This window comes from Petaurus breviceps, unplaced genomic scaffold (genome assembly GCF_028583685.1).
Source record: "Petaurus breviceps papuanus isolate PSGF00001 unplaced genomic scaffold, PetGlider_PUasm1.0 90654, whole genome shotgun sequence".
Classification (NCBI taxonomy): domain Eukaryota; kingdom Metazoa; phylum Chordata; class Mammalia; order Diprotodontia; family Petauridae; genus Petaurus; species Petaurus breviceps.
In genome coordinates, this window is record NW_027187301.1 from 6431262 (window position 1) to 6444369 (window position 13108).

A 13108-nucleotide genomic window follows, 5' to 3' on the forward strand; every position below is an offset into this window, starting at 1 on the left:
CTGAAGGATTTTCTGTATCTGAGATGATGACTACTGAGAGAAGGATGGGTTCAAGCCTTGCCCTGGCTTGCTTAAAGACATAGACCTTGAGGTAATTGGAGAATGAAAAACTGAGGAGAAATGAGAATTGCCTACTTAGCAGTCCCACAAAATGCCTACTAAGTCCTACAAATGCCTACCAACTCCCAAGAGATAACAATGTAGCTTATTGCTACTTATTCTTTAAGTTTTGTTTTGTTTTATGATCAATGCCTGCTTGTGAGTATTTTGTGTTTAGCATTTTTTGTGTGTGTACAGGAGACAAGTGGCTGTCCAGATCTATAGGTTACATTGGATTTCTTTCTATTCCCTTCTTTTTGGGAGGATCTTGGACAACAGTAAAACCTAAGCTTTAAGAACTTTTCCCAGCGCTCTGGGGTAGGATCTTAAAGACTCTCCATGAATGTCAGATTTGACCTCAATCCATGTGTCCAAAGCTGAAAGGGTCTCTTGGTGGAAAAAAGAAAGGAAAAGCACTTTCCACTTTCCAAGCCCCCCAGAAGTTGTCGTTGTTAAGCTTGTATTTTTTTTATTTTTTATTTTTAAAGCAATCGGGGTTAAGTAACTTGCTCAAGGTTACAGGGCCAGTTATTTCTGGGTGTGGTGCTGAGTATCTGAGCCCGGATTTGATCCCCAGGTCATCCCGACACTGGGGCCGGTGCTCTTACTTGCTGAGCCTCCTGGCCGCCCCTGTTAAGCTTGTATTGTACCAAAGTCTGCAACTTCCACTCATTGGGTTTTTCTTTCCTATTTGTATTTCAAGCGCTTTGCTCCCATAACTGTTAAATACATGCTTTTTTTCACCCATTCATTTAATTTCTCCTAATTCTGTCCTCCAAGAATCCTCCAAAAACAAATCTAATTTCTTTCTTGTATGATGGTCCTGCAGGGCTTGAAGACAGTTAATTTATCCCTACTAAGTCATCTCTTCTCCTGGCTAAAGACCCCTGTTCCTTCGTTAGAGTTGTGGTTTCTAGGTATTCTCCTTTGTACCATCTCCAGTTTATCAATGTGTTTTCTTAAGGAGTGCCATCCAGTGCTGAGTGAGATGAGAACCAGGAGAACATTGTACACAGTAACAGCAACACTGTGAAATGATCAGCTATGACTGACTTAGCTCTTCTCAGCAAGGCAATGATTGAAGACAATTCCAAGGGACTCATGACAGAAAATGCCCATCCACATCCAGAGAAAGAACTATGGAGTCTGAATACAGATCAAAGCATCCTATCTTCTCTTTTTTTCTTTTTTGTGGTTTTTCCCTTTTGTTCGGATTCTTCTTTCACAACATGGCTAATGTGGAAATATGTTTGATATGATTGTACATATATAGCCTATATCAGGTTGCATACCATCTTGGGGAGGAAGGAGGAAGGAACTGAAAATCCTATAAAAGTGAATATTGAAAACTAAAAATAAATAAAAAAAATTAAAAAAGTGGCATCAAGGATATTGCATATTACTGAGTATATCCTTCCTTAAAATGTCACACCCAGAGTGTAATATACATTCTGTCAGACCCAGTTGACATGTGGTTGGTTTTGCTGAACTGGGTTTTTTTCCTCTCTTTTTAAAACTTTGTTGGAAAGGGCAGCTCACTCTGTATGAACATGATATTCCAGATATAGTCTGATCAGAGAAGAGTTCATCAGGACTTTCAAACCTTGGAAGTTATCCATTCATTCAACAAACATTTTCTCCAATGTATTGTACCTTGTGCTGTACAATGAAAGGGTATACCCAAATAAATAAGATGTAGGACCTTCCCTCACAAAGCTCACAGTAAAATAGGGAAAATAAGACATATAGTAGATATTCAGGGAAATCCATCCCTCTCCTATATCTGTTTCTGAATATGAGGGATCTGACAGACTGCAGAGAAAAGAGACAGGCTGCATACTAACCTGGTATAGGATAACCACACTGGCGTACAGGATGGCTGCTAGCACAGGTTCTTAGATCTGCTTTAATAGGAAAGATAGCTGTTTAAGGGATCAACAATCTTTTTTAATTACATTCATTGGTTCAGGGGAAAAATCATCACCCTGAACTTCAGAGAAAATCCAAACAAAGAAAATAGAGAAAATACAAGCAGAGAAATAAAGACCAACAGACAGGGCTTCTAACTGTCTGAGAAATTAGTACAGATCAACAGACTGATCCAACTGTCTGACTAAGGCAATACATACATAGTTACCAGAGATAGAAGCACCAACATCTGGGTTTTTCAAAGCCCAGAGGGGCTCCTTAATGGGTACCCAGAGTCTCATCTGGTCAAATCACAAGAACACTTCCAACAAGTGAGGCTCAAAGCAAACTGCTAACCCCCTACATGTACCCTTTTTAGAGCCAAAGGGCATCACAATCCTCCTGACTCAAGGTCTAATTAGAAATTAACAAAAGGAGTGAAAGCCTTCCTACAAAGCAAGCCTCCCCTAGGCAAGCTTCTCTTAATGGGTTCCACCTGAGGCCTATTAAGGGGTGGGGAAGATCTTATATCCCCTTAACATGACACCTGGTCAGAAGTATTTGCATTCACATGCCTCTCTCTACAGGGAACTATGTGTACACAAGAGACATCATCACCAGATGGCGATGCTCAAATGCAGCTTATGTGCCAATATCTATTACAGAGGAAATCTATAAAGAGCCTGACCAGTTCCTCAAGAACAAACTAATCTGTAGTTAACTTCCAGACTATACCATGCAGTTGGCTGGCCAGTCTGTTGGGTTAGTACAGTGACAAGTATGTTCTCCGTTGCCTGTGGACAATGAGTTAGACCCAAAGTAGAACAGTAGGAAGATGGTTGATTGGATTGCCTTTGGGAAATTAAGCAGTGCTTTCAAGGATTCCAAGATGATTTCCAGTACAGTGAACCCATTGTTTAAACTCAGGTGTTGCCATAGTAATACTGCATTGGTGGTGAATCTTAGGTTGTTTTACACAATCTCAAAGTCTCTCTGCCCCACAGATGACCCTCCTGTTCTTCTGGTTAAAATAAGCCAGGCACTGGCTCAGTTATAGCTGCTTGACATTGATACTTGGCAGCTATCCCAGGGGTGAAAGATGAAGCATTCTAGTGGAAATTGTCTTTTCTAGACCAAAGTTGGGATGAGGTATTTATTTGCCCAAAGTTTAAAATTCATACTGTGTTATTGTCCTCTCCACTCTCCACTTTGATCTTCCACTGTAAGACATGAAACTTGTCAGATCCTAAAACAAATACACCTACAATCTGTAGAGAACAAGATATTCTGGCATTAAAAATGTGTGTACATGTGTTACTGTTGTTTGGTTGTTTTTCAGTCATGTCTGACTCTTTTGTGACCTCATTTGGGTTTTTTTTGGCAAAGATACTGGAATGGTTTGCCATTTCCTTCTCCAGCTCATTTTACAGATGAGGAAAATGGAGCAAACAGGGTTAATGACTTGCCCAGAGTCACTCAGCTAGTAAGTTTCTAACATCAAATTTGAATTCAGATCTTCCTGACTCCAGGGCTAGCACTCTATCCATTGCACCACCTAGGTGCCTTATGGGTGTATAAATTACATTAAAAAGAGCCTTCTTTATTGTAGTCCTCTCCTCTGCTCCAGCCCACTCCACAGTGTGTTGTATCCTAATGGGCTGGTTGTCTTGCCCACCCCTAACCCTGATTGGGTCCATGAATCCTAGATGGCAACCATTCAGAACCTTTTTTCTTTTTTGTTTTTAATTAATTAATTAATTTTTAGTTTTCAACATTCACTTCCATAAGATTTTGAGTTTTAAATTTTCTCCCCATCCCTCCTCTCCCCACCAAGACGTTGAGCAATCTGACAGATTCTATATATACATTCATATTAAACATCATTTCATATTAGTCATGTTGTAAAGAATTAGAACAAATGGGAGAAAACACAAGAAAGAAGAAATAGCAACCAAAAAAAGGGAGAGAGAGCAAATATTATGCTTCTATCTGCATTCAGACTTCATAGCTCTTTCTCTGGATGTGGATAGCATTTTCCATCATGGGTCTTTTGGAGCTGTCTTAGATTCTTGCATTGCTGAGAAGGGCTAAGTCTGTTAAGGTCAGTCCTTGCAACAATGTGCCTGTTACTGTGTACAGTATTCCCTTGGTTCTGCTCACTTCACTCAGCATCAGTTTATATAAGTCTTTCCAGGTTTTTCTGAAGTCCACCTGTTCATCATTTCTTATAGAATAATAGTATTTCATTACATTCATATACCACAGCTTGTTCAGCCATTGCCCAATTGATGGGCATCCCCTCAATTTACAATTCTTGGCCACCACAAAAAGAGCTACTATAAGTACTTTTGTACATGTGGGTCCTTTCCCCATTTTTATGATCTCTTTGGGATACAGTCCTAGAAGTGGTATCGCTGGGTCAAAGGTTATGTAAAGTTTTATAACCCTTTGGGTATAGCAGAACCTTTTTTCATAGTGCCTTTGCCCTCTCTCCTGAGTTATGGTGATCATGATTCCAGCCCTGATTTGGTTTAGTTTTCTTGCGAAAGATACTAGAGCAGTTTGCCGTTTCCTTTCCTAGCTAATTTTACAGATGAGGATACTGAGGTAAACAGGGTTAAGTGACTTGCCCAGGGTCACAAAGCTAGTAAATGTCCAAGGCTAGATTTAAATGGGTCTTCCTGACTTCAGGGCCAGCATTTTATCTACTGTGCCACTTTGCTGCCCACTAATTATGGAAACCAATCAATTATAGGTTTCCTCCAGACATCAGGAGTCTACATCTAAAGATGCTGAGGGTCAAAGGCCAATCATGAGTGTGAACAAGACTGTTTCCAAAACTGCAAGTGAACCTTTGCCAATTAGCATTCAGAGAAGACTATGCTCCAGCTCAGGCATTGTGCTATCTGACCAATTAGCACTCAAATTTTCAATTGTTTAATTAAACAACCTCTAAAGACCTCGCTGATAAAGACAGATGTCAGAAATGGAGTTCTTTCAGCATATAAGTAGGAACACTCCAACCTCATATCAAATTGTTACTGCAGATTAATCTTGTAGCTCACACAGATACTGCTCCTTGTATCATCATAGAGAAGGCTGGTGTACCACCAGAGGAAACTCTAGCACTCCAGAGGAGTGTACCCTTTATCTTCAAATACTTGAGGGAACCATTATCAGCCTCTGTATTCCCTTTCTTCATACCCCATTGCAAATCTGGCCCATTGTAACCCATCCCAGTGGAATGTAGATGAATTGTGTTCTAGGTTTTGCTTTCACTTTTTGGTGTCATGGGGATGATATTCACCCCATAATTTAGAGAGTATTAACTGCTACCTGTTAGAGAAGGAGCATGAGTGCCTGGCCATCTCTCTAAGCCTGGGAATTTACCAACATTCCAGACAGAGGGGAGAATATGAGTAAATACTGTCAAGAAGGCCAAGAAAGCACATACCTTCAAAAGGCACAGTATTCCTGAGCTTGGCACAGTGCCTGCACATGGCAGATGCTTAATAAAAACCTGCTGACTGAATGGTGGGAGTGTGGGATGATATGAGATGAGGCTAGAAAGGTAGGATAGTGTCACACTGTGAAGACCCTTGAGTTTAAGGCAAAGGAATAAGTGTAAAGGTTATGGGATTTAAAGATCTTCGATGCCCCATTGGACTTGCTGACGTAGCAGGAAGGGGCGGAGCAAGAGGAAGCGGAAGCCAAGCTAGAGTTCCTGCGGTGGCTAGCAGTGGCGGTGACGGTGGCAGCAGCAGCAGAGGCAGCAGCAGCACGAACCCCTTTTTTGAGTCAGCCAGAATTTCTGCTAAGAACTCCTGCTGAGGACTGCCAGGGGGCCGGAGCTGCTGGGAGCGCGTTTCCTGGATGCTGGGTGGTTGCTGTGAGTGGGGAGAGGAGGACCTTTGCCTGAGGTAGCCTGTTCTGTTTTAAAGGCTTGAGAATGTGGGTGCTTTCTACTTTATCCACCTGTGCCAATTTCATAACTACTCTGATGGCTTTGACTTTCTGGTTTTGGGACTCAGTCTTCTGGCATTTTAATAAATGTTCTAGCTTATTCCCCCATATAGAAAGCCTGATATATTTTGTGATTGATAATTACATCAGCATATCTGTAATTTCCGTGGGCATTTTGAATATTGCATTGCTGATACATTAAGAAAGCAATGCTATAGTCATTTAAGGTATAAGGTCAGCTGTGTGATGCAATGGATAGAGTGCTGTGGGCCTGGAGTGAAGATGATCATCTTCCTGAGTTCAAATCTGGCCTCAAATACTCACTAGCTGTGTAACCCTGGGCAAGTAATTAACTCTCTTTGCCTCAGTTTCCTCATCTGTAAAATGAGCTAGAGAAGGAAATGGCAAACCACTCCAGTATCTCTGCCAAGAAAACCCCAAATGGGGTCATGAAGAGATAGCCATGACCAAAAGAACAACAATAAAAAATGCAAGCAGACTACTATAGGTGCAACTTCAATCCTTTTAATTCTGTATTGGCCATAACCTGACTGTAACTGGTTATAAACTAGTTTTGATAGATAGTTTCTAGAGGAACTTTTTCAGATTTCTTTTTAAAGAATGTGGTCAGGCCTAGATGAACATGGTCTCTAATTGAGGGGAATCTGACCTTCCCATATCAACATTGCTGAGGAATGTAAAATTTATTGTAAGAAGCTGTTTTGTAAAGTCTGCAAATTTTTAAGATCATGGGATTAATGCTAAAGGGTCCTTAGAGATAATCCAATCTAAATGATCTCATTTTCCAGATGAGCAAACTGAGACCCAGAAAGGAAAGTGACTTGCCTAGAGTAACACAAGGTAAAGGTAAACAGTAAAACCAGGGTTTGAACTTGTCATGAATTCTAAGTCCAATGTTCTTTTCACATCATCATACTGCCTTTAATTTGGGGATTGGTTTTGCCTGTACTTTTCTCCTTAGAGAATTTTAGCCCTTCTTTTACTAGAGAGGAGTTTGGAACAGGCCATTTTTCAGATAATCAACTTTCAATATGGCTTTTGTAGTTTTGACAGCTGTGGCCTTTATCATCTTGGGGTGAGTTTTCCAGGAAACTGATCCATTAAAGAAAATAAACAAATATTTAAAATCATAACTTGATTAATCATCAATTTTGGCTTTTAATAATTAATTTTAAAGTTTCCTCTTTTCAGTAGTCACTGAGTTTGGACAGTGGTTTCTTTGATATATTGTTTGCTGTACAAAAATTTAAGATTTTTGACAATATATATTTGTTTTTCTTGTCTTCTCAATGGATGGAACAGGGAGAGGTGAGGGAAAAAGAATTTGGAACTTGATGAAATTTAATATAAATTTTTTTAAAGATTTTGAGAAATAAACTGAGGATGTCAAATATTTTGGGTCAGGAAAGCTATTATGTCATTGGGATAAGGATTGCTATACAGTGATACACTGATTCAGAGATTCCACTACTGGGCATATACCCCAAGAAGGGATAAAAGACAGAAACAAAGTTCAATATATAACAAAATATTCTTAACAGTACTTTCTATGGCAAAGAATTGGAAATAAAGTGAGTAGTGACTGACTGGGGAATAACTGAACAAACCACAGTTTGACTATATGCACATAAATGTGATGGAATAACACTGTGTAATAAGAACAGCAAATCTGATGAATTCAGAGAAACATGAGATTTGTGTGAACTGATGCAAAGTGAAATAAACAGAACCATAAAAACAATAAACATAACTATAATACTACAAATGATTGTTATAAGGAAGGTGAATTCTTAGTAAAGGAAAAAGAAGTAAAGGTCATAGAGAATAGATAATGTCACCTATATGTCTCCTTACCAGAGAGTTGGGTGGATAAAAAGGCAGAATCACAGAAATTGTCAGACCACTATGCTAGCTATTTTTACTGACCTGGTTTTCTTTGTTATGAGGGATGGCTCATTTCTGGGGTGATGCATGTACATAGTGCCTACTATGTGTCAGACACTGTGCTAAAGGCTTTTTACAAATATTATTTCATTTGATCCTCATTACGTGCAAAGCATTATGCTAGTCATTGGGGATGCAGGTAGCAAAGGTAAGAGAATTCCTGCTCTCCAGGAGCTCACATTTTAATAGGAAGGGTAATTCATAGAGGAGATTTCAGCTGCAAGTCAGAAAGACAGGTCCATGATCCTTAGGGTACCGTGGCAAAGCAGATGGCAATGCCTCTTTTTTTTCCTTTTAATGTCATTTCCACTGATAAAATCACATCATTTTCTGATGTGAGCTGCTGCCAGGTCACACGTTCCCAAGATGATGGCTGGGGGGCCTGGGATGGAAGTAGGGCTCATGGTTTGGCTGCTACTGCTATTCCTAAGCCTATTGGGTTCAGGGTCCCAAGCTTTCCCCATGAAGGGCTGAGGCTGAAGTCTAAGGTTCAGGGTCCCAGGCTTTCCCCATGAAGGGCTGAGGTCTAAGGCTCAGGGTCCTGGGCTCTCTCCATCAAGGTCTAAAGGGAAGTGGTGGTGGTGCTTTGGCTTGCCTGCCAGATGCCACCTCCTGTCTCTCTCTTGCTGCTTTGAAGATTTGAGTTGGGAGACAGCATTAACAACCCAGTAGGTCCAGGAAAAGGTTTTCATCAAATGAGTCCTGAATGAAGCTGGGCTTATCTAAAGAGACCAAGATAAGGAAGGAGCACATTCCAAGCATGACAGATAGCTTGTGCAAAGGTGGAAGATGGAACATGTAGTACAAGAACAGGAAGCAGGCCAGTTTGGCTGAAACATTAATGACTTAATCAAAGGAAGTAATGAGAAATAAACATGAAAATATAGACTGGAGTCAGATTGTGAAGGTTTTTAAATACCAAACGGAGAAGTCTGCATTTTATTCTAGAGGCAATAGGAAACCACTAAAGGTTATTTTTTATTTTTATATTTATCTTTGGAGGGTTATGACATGCTCAAACTTATGCCTTAGGAAGATTATTCCATCAGTTAAGTAGAAGATAGAATGCAGAGGAGAAGGATAGAGACAGGACTCCAATTAGGGAGCTATTGCCCAGGGAGGCACAGTGGATAGAGCACTGGCCCTGGAGTCAGGAGGACCTGAGTTCAAATGTGGCCTCAGACAGTTACTTGTGTGACCCTGGACAAGTCATCTAACTCTGATTGCCTCTCCAAAAAAAAAAAAACCAGTACCTGAACTAGCGTCTTGCCGTGTGTGTGTGTGTGTGTGTGTGTGTGTGTGTGTGTATGTACATATGTTATAGAGGTAGAATAGACAGTTTTTACAATTCACTGGATAGAGCGATTGGGGGAGAGAGAAGATTTAAGGGTGATTGCGATGTCAAAGGCAGCTAGGTGACAAAAGGGAGAGAGTGCTGGACTTGGAGTCAGGAAGACCTGAGTTCAAACCTTGCTTCAGACACTCACTAGCTGTGTAACCCCCTACCCCTAGGCCACTCCCTCCCTCTGACTGGATAAAGGTGCAGAATAGACCTTCCACTTTAGGAGAGTGCCCCGGGAAGCCATCCCATCATTTCCCACCTGAATGAAGGACTTCCTCTTATCCCCTTCACAGGATATTCTCCCTCCTCCATCCCCTTCTCAGCTTCTTTTTATAGGGTGGTGGGGCACACCTGTGATTCCTGCTCCTGAGGCTGGGAAATCTCCAGTTCTGCTGTGGTGGTTGGTTAAGTAGATGGGGTGTGGGCTCTGAGTGTGGCACCTCTGTGCTAAGGGGAGGGTTGTCTGCTGTTGTTTCATCAGTTTTCAGCTGCATCCAATTCTTCATGAGCTTTTCTGGGGGTGTGGCTATTCTGCTAGTGTCTGCGGGTCTCAGGAGACAGATGCTCTAATAGTTACTGGGCATCATTCCCTACCACTATCTTCTAGGCTGATCTTTTCAGGGTTACCTGAGGCATCATGACTTCAGTCTTCAGGAATCTAGGTTACTGGGGCTGGACACTGCTAGATAAGAGATAAGATAAGGTAGGCTCACAGCTTTTCCCCCCCTTTAGTCAAAGTCCTCATCACATCTAGTTAGCCAGAACTAGGCAGGGTGCCCCCAGGGTAAGATTAGGTCTTTTCTCTTTTGACACCACCTATTACAGATAACTGTCTAACTTTGGTACTCTTAGATCTTCCTAAAACCCACTCCAGTTTAAAGCTGCAAATGAATGAGCCAGAGCAAAAGGTAAATTTAGGAGGCTGCAGGTACCTTACTTTTCAGATTACTTTCAATCTACTCTGTAAATATCTAGTTCAATTCAACACAGCTAAGAAAGAACCCACCAGGATTGTAAACTCTTTAAGGGCCAAGAATTGTCTTTTGCCTCTTTTGGTATTCCTAGTGCTTGGCATAGTGCCTGACACATGGTAGGCGCTTATTAAATGTTTATTGATTTTTTTTTTTAAGTTGCAGGTTGGAGTGGTTCATTCCATTAGTGTTCACCACAGGGTGCATACAGTCTGGGGGAAAAGGGGTGAGAAATATAGCACGCCTGGTCAGTTTCCACCAATCACTCTGACTGCTTTTCACATCTCCTCAATAAAGCAGATTTCCTTATTGAGTGCTCCCATGTTTCCTTGTACTGGATGCCAGGATTTTCCTAAATCTGCATTGTCACTCACCCTTTCCTGGAAAATGTTGGAGACACTTGACAAATTCTTATTTCCCAGTTCTCCTTTTTTCAGAATTTCAATAAACTGGTATTTATTTGCTATCTCTAGAGAGTACAAAGAGGAGAAAACAACAAAGGTTGACCAGCCTTATTTCAACTAATCAATAGGCATTTATTAAGGACCTACTATGTTCCAAGCACTGGGACAAAATACATTCATTCCATGCTCCCTGGGAGCTCACCTTTTAAAGGAGATAATCTTTGAAAAAACTAGGTACATATAAGATACATACAAGGTAAATGAAAGGTGATCTCAGAGGGCAGACAGTAGTAGTGTCTGGGAAAAACCTACTGTGCAAAGTTGGGATTTGAGCTGATATTTGAAAGAAATCAAGAAAGCCAAGAAAGTGGGAGGGGGAGAGCCCTTTAGGCATGGAGCCACCAGATAAGAGCATGGGTTGGAAAAAAGAACAGGATTGGTTGGAACTGGGTTATGGAAGGCTTTGAATGCCAGGCTAAAGGAGTTTGTATTTTATCTCAGAGGCAATACAAAGTCACTGACAGCTTCTGAGAAAGGGAATAAGAGAATTAAATCTGTATATTAGGAAGACTGTCAGTTACTTGGAGGATAAATTGGAGAGAAGAGAACTCAACAGAAGGGAAGTCAACATCAGTCATTGTAAACTCTTTTTATGCTTTCTCACATTCTAATTTCCAGAACTACATCGTCTTACATTAGCTACTTTTATTTTCTAGTAACATTTTATTTCCTATTGAATACTTCCCATTTATATATTACATACTTTATTTAATATTTCCTAATGATATTTTATTTTTTCCCCAGGTATATATAAAGACAATTTTAAACACTCATTCTTTAAAAAATTTGAGTTTCAAATTTCCTTTCTCCCTCCCTCACTGCCCCCTTCCTGAGACGGTAAGCAATTTGATATAGGTTATATATGTTCAATCATGCAAAACATATTACCATATTAGTCATGTTGTGAAAGACACAGATCCATGGGGGAGAGGGAACCATGAAAAAATACAGAAAGTGAAAAATAGTATGCTTTGATCTGCATTCAGACTCCATCAGTTCTTTTCTGAATTTCGATAGCATTTTTCATTACAAATCCTTTGGAATTGTCTTGGATCATTGTATTGCTGAGAACAGCTAAGTCATTCACAGTTGATCATAGTACAGTATTTTAATTACCTCTTAAATTCATGTTTTCCTGTGTTTTGCATGATTTCACATGTGTAATTGATATCATGTTTCTTGCCTTCTGAATAGGTGAGGGAAGGCTGGGAGGAAGGGAGAGAATTCCAATAAAAAAAAAGGAATGCTATAAATAAATAATTTGGAAAAACCCTCCACCAATTGATGTGTTTCTTTTTTTAGGAGAGTATTGGAGGCCCACTACTAAGATTTAATTAGTCTCTTAGTCTTGCTAGCAGCACATTTAAATCATCTCTCTGGGTAGGTAGGGTCCTATAGCTAAACTCATACCTTTTATGTTCTTCCCATTTTGGAGGCTATTGGCTGACCTTATGTTCAAATTCTGGAGTGGTGGAGTCCGGGACAAACATGCCTTCTGGGTACTGATCACAAATTGTCCTTTTTGGACCCTGATCTCACTAAAAGTATAATCTTTTACTTTAAAAAAAAATTTGAAAACTTTTATTTTTCTTTCCCTCTCATTACCCCTTATTGTTAATTGGTTAGGTACAAGTTAGGGCTTGATTTATTATTTTGTTGATTGTTTAAACATAAGAAAGTGATAGAAAAAATGTTAATCTGTAAGTTAAACTTAGAAGTGTGTCATGTATACATTTTCTTTTTTAAATTAAAAAAAATTTTAATTTTTAATTAAAAATTAAATTTTTTAATTTTTTAAATTTAAATTTATTTTATTTTTTATTTTTAGAATAAAAAAGCATTTCCATAACAGTGTAATAACAATAGATGATTGCACATGAAACTGCAAATCTCTTATGTATAACTTGCTATTCCTTTTAAATATGTAATAAAGTTATCATGTAAATTTCTTTTTCCTCTTTTCTTCCCATTGTTAATTTGTTACACTGTTAAATTTCCCATTTAAAAGACAAAGAGAAAGACAAAACCCTTATAATAAACATCATCAATCAAAATGTTTCCAGGCTGTGTCCAAAACCATGTCTCTAAGCTTGAATCCATCACTCGTCAGGAGGTAGATAGCACATGTCATATATATATATATATATATATATATATATATATATATATATATATATATTCCTCCCCTCCCCCCCCTCCACAGAGGACTAATTGCTCAAACCTTAACAGGCAAGATATCTTAGGAGGGAAGTGAAAATTTATGAACATAAAGGAGATCTCAAAAAAACATGAATGTGGTCCCTTCACAGTCATGTAGAATATAGATAAATGAGATCTGGATAACTTTTCTTTTAACCTGTGGCTTTAGTGTTTCTTCCTTCTTCCCCACCTGAAAC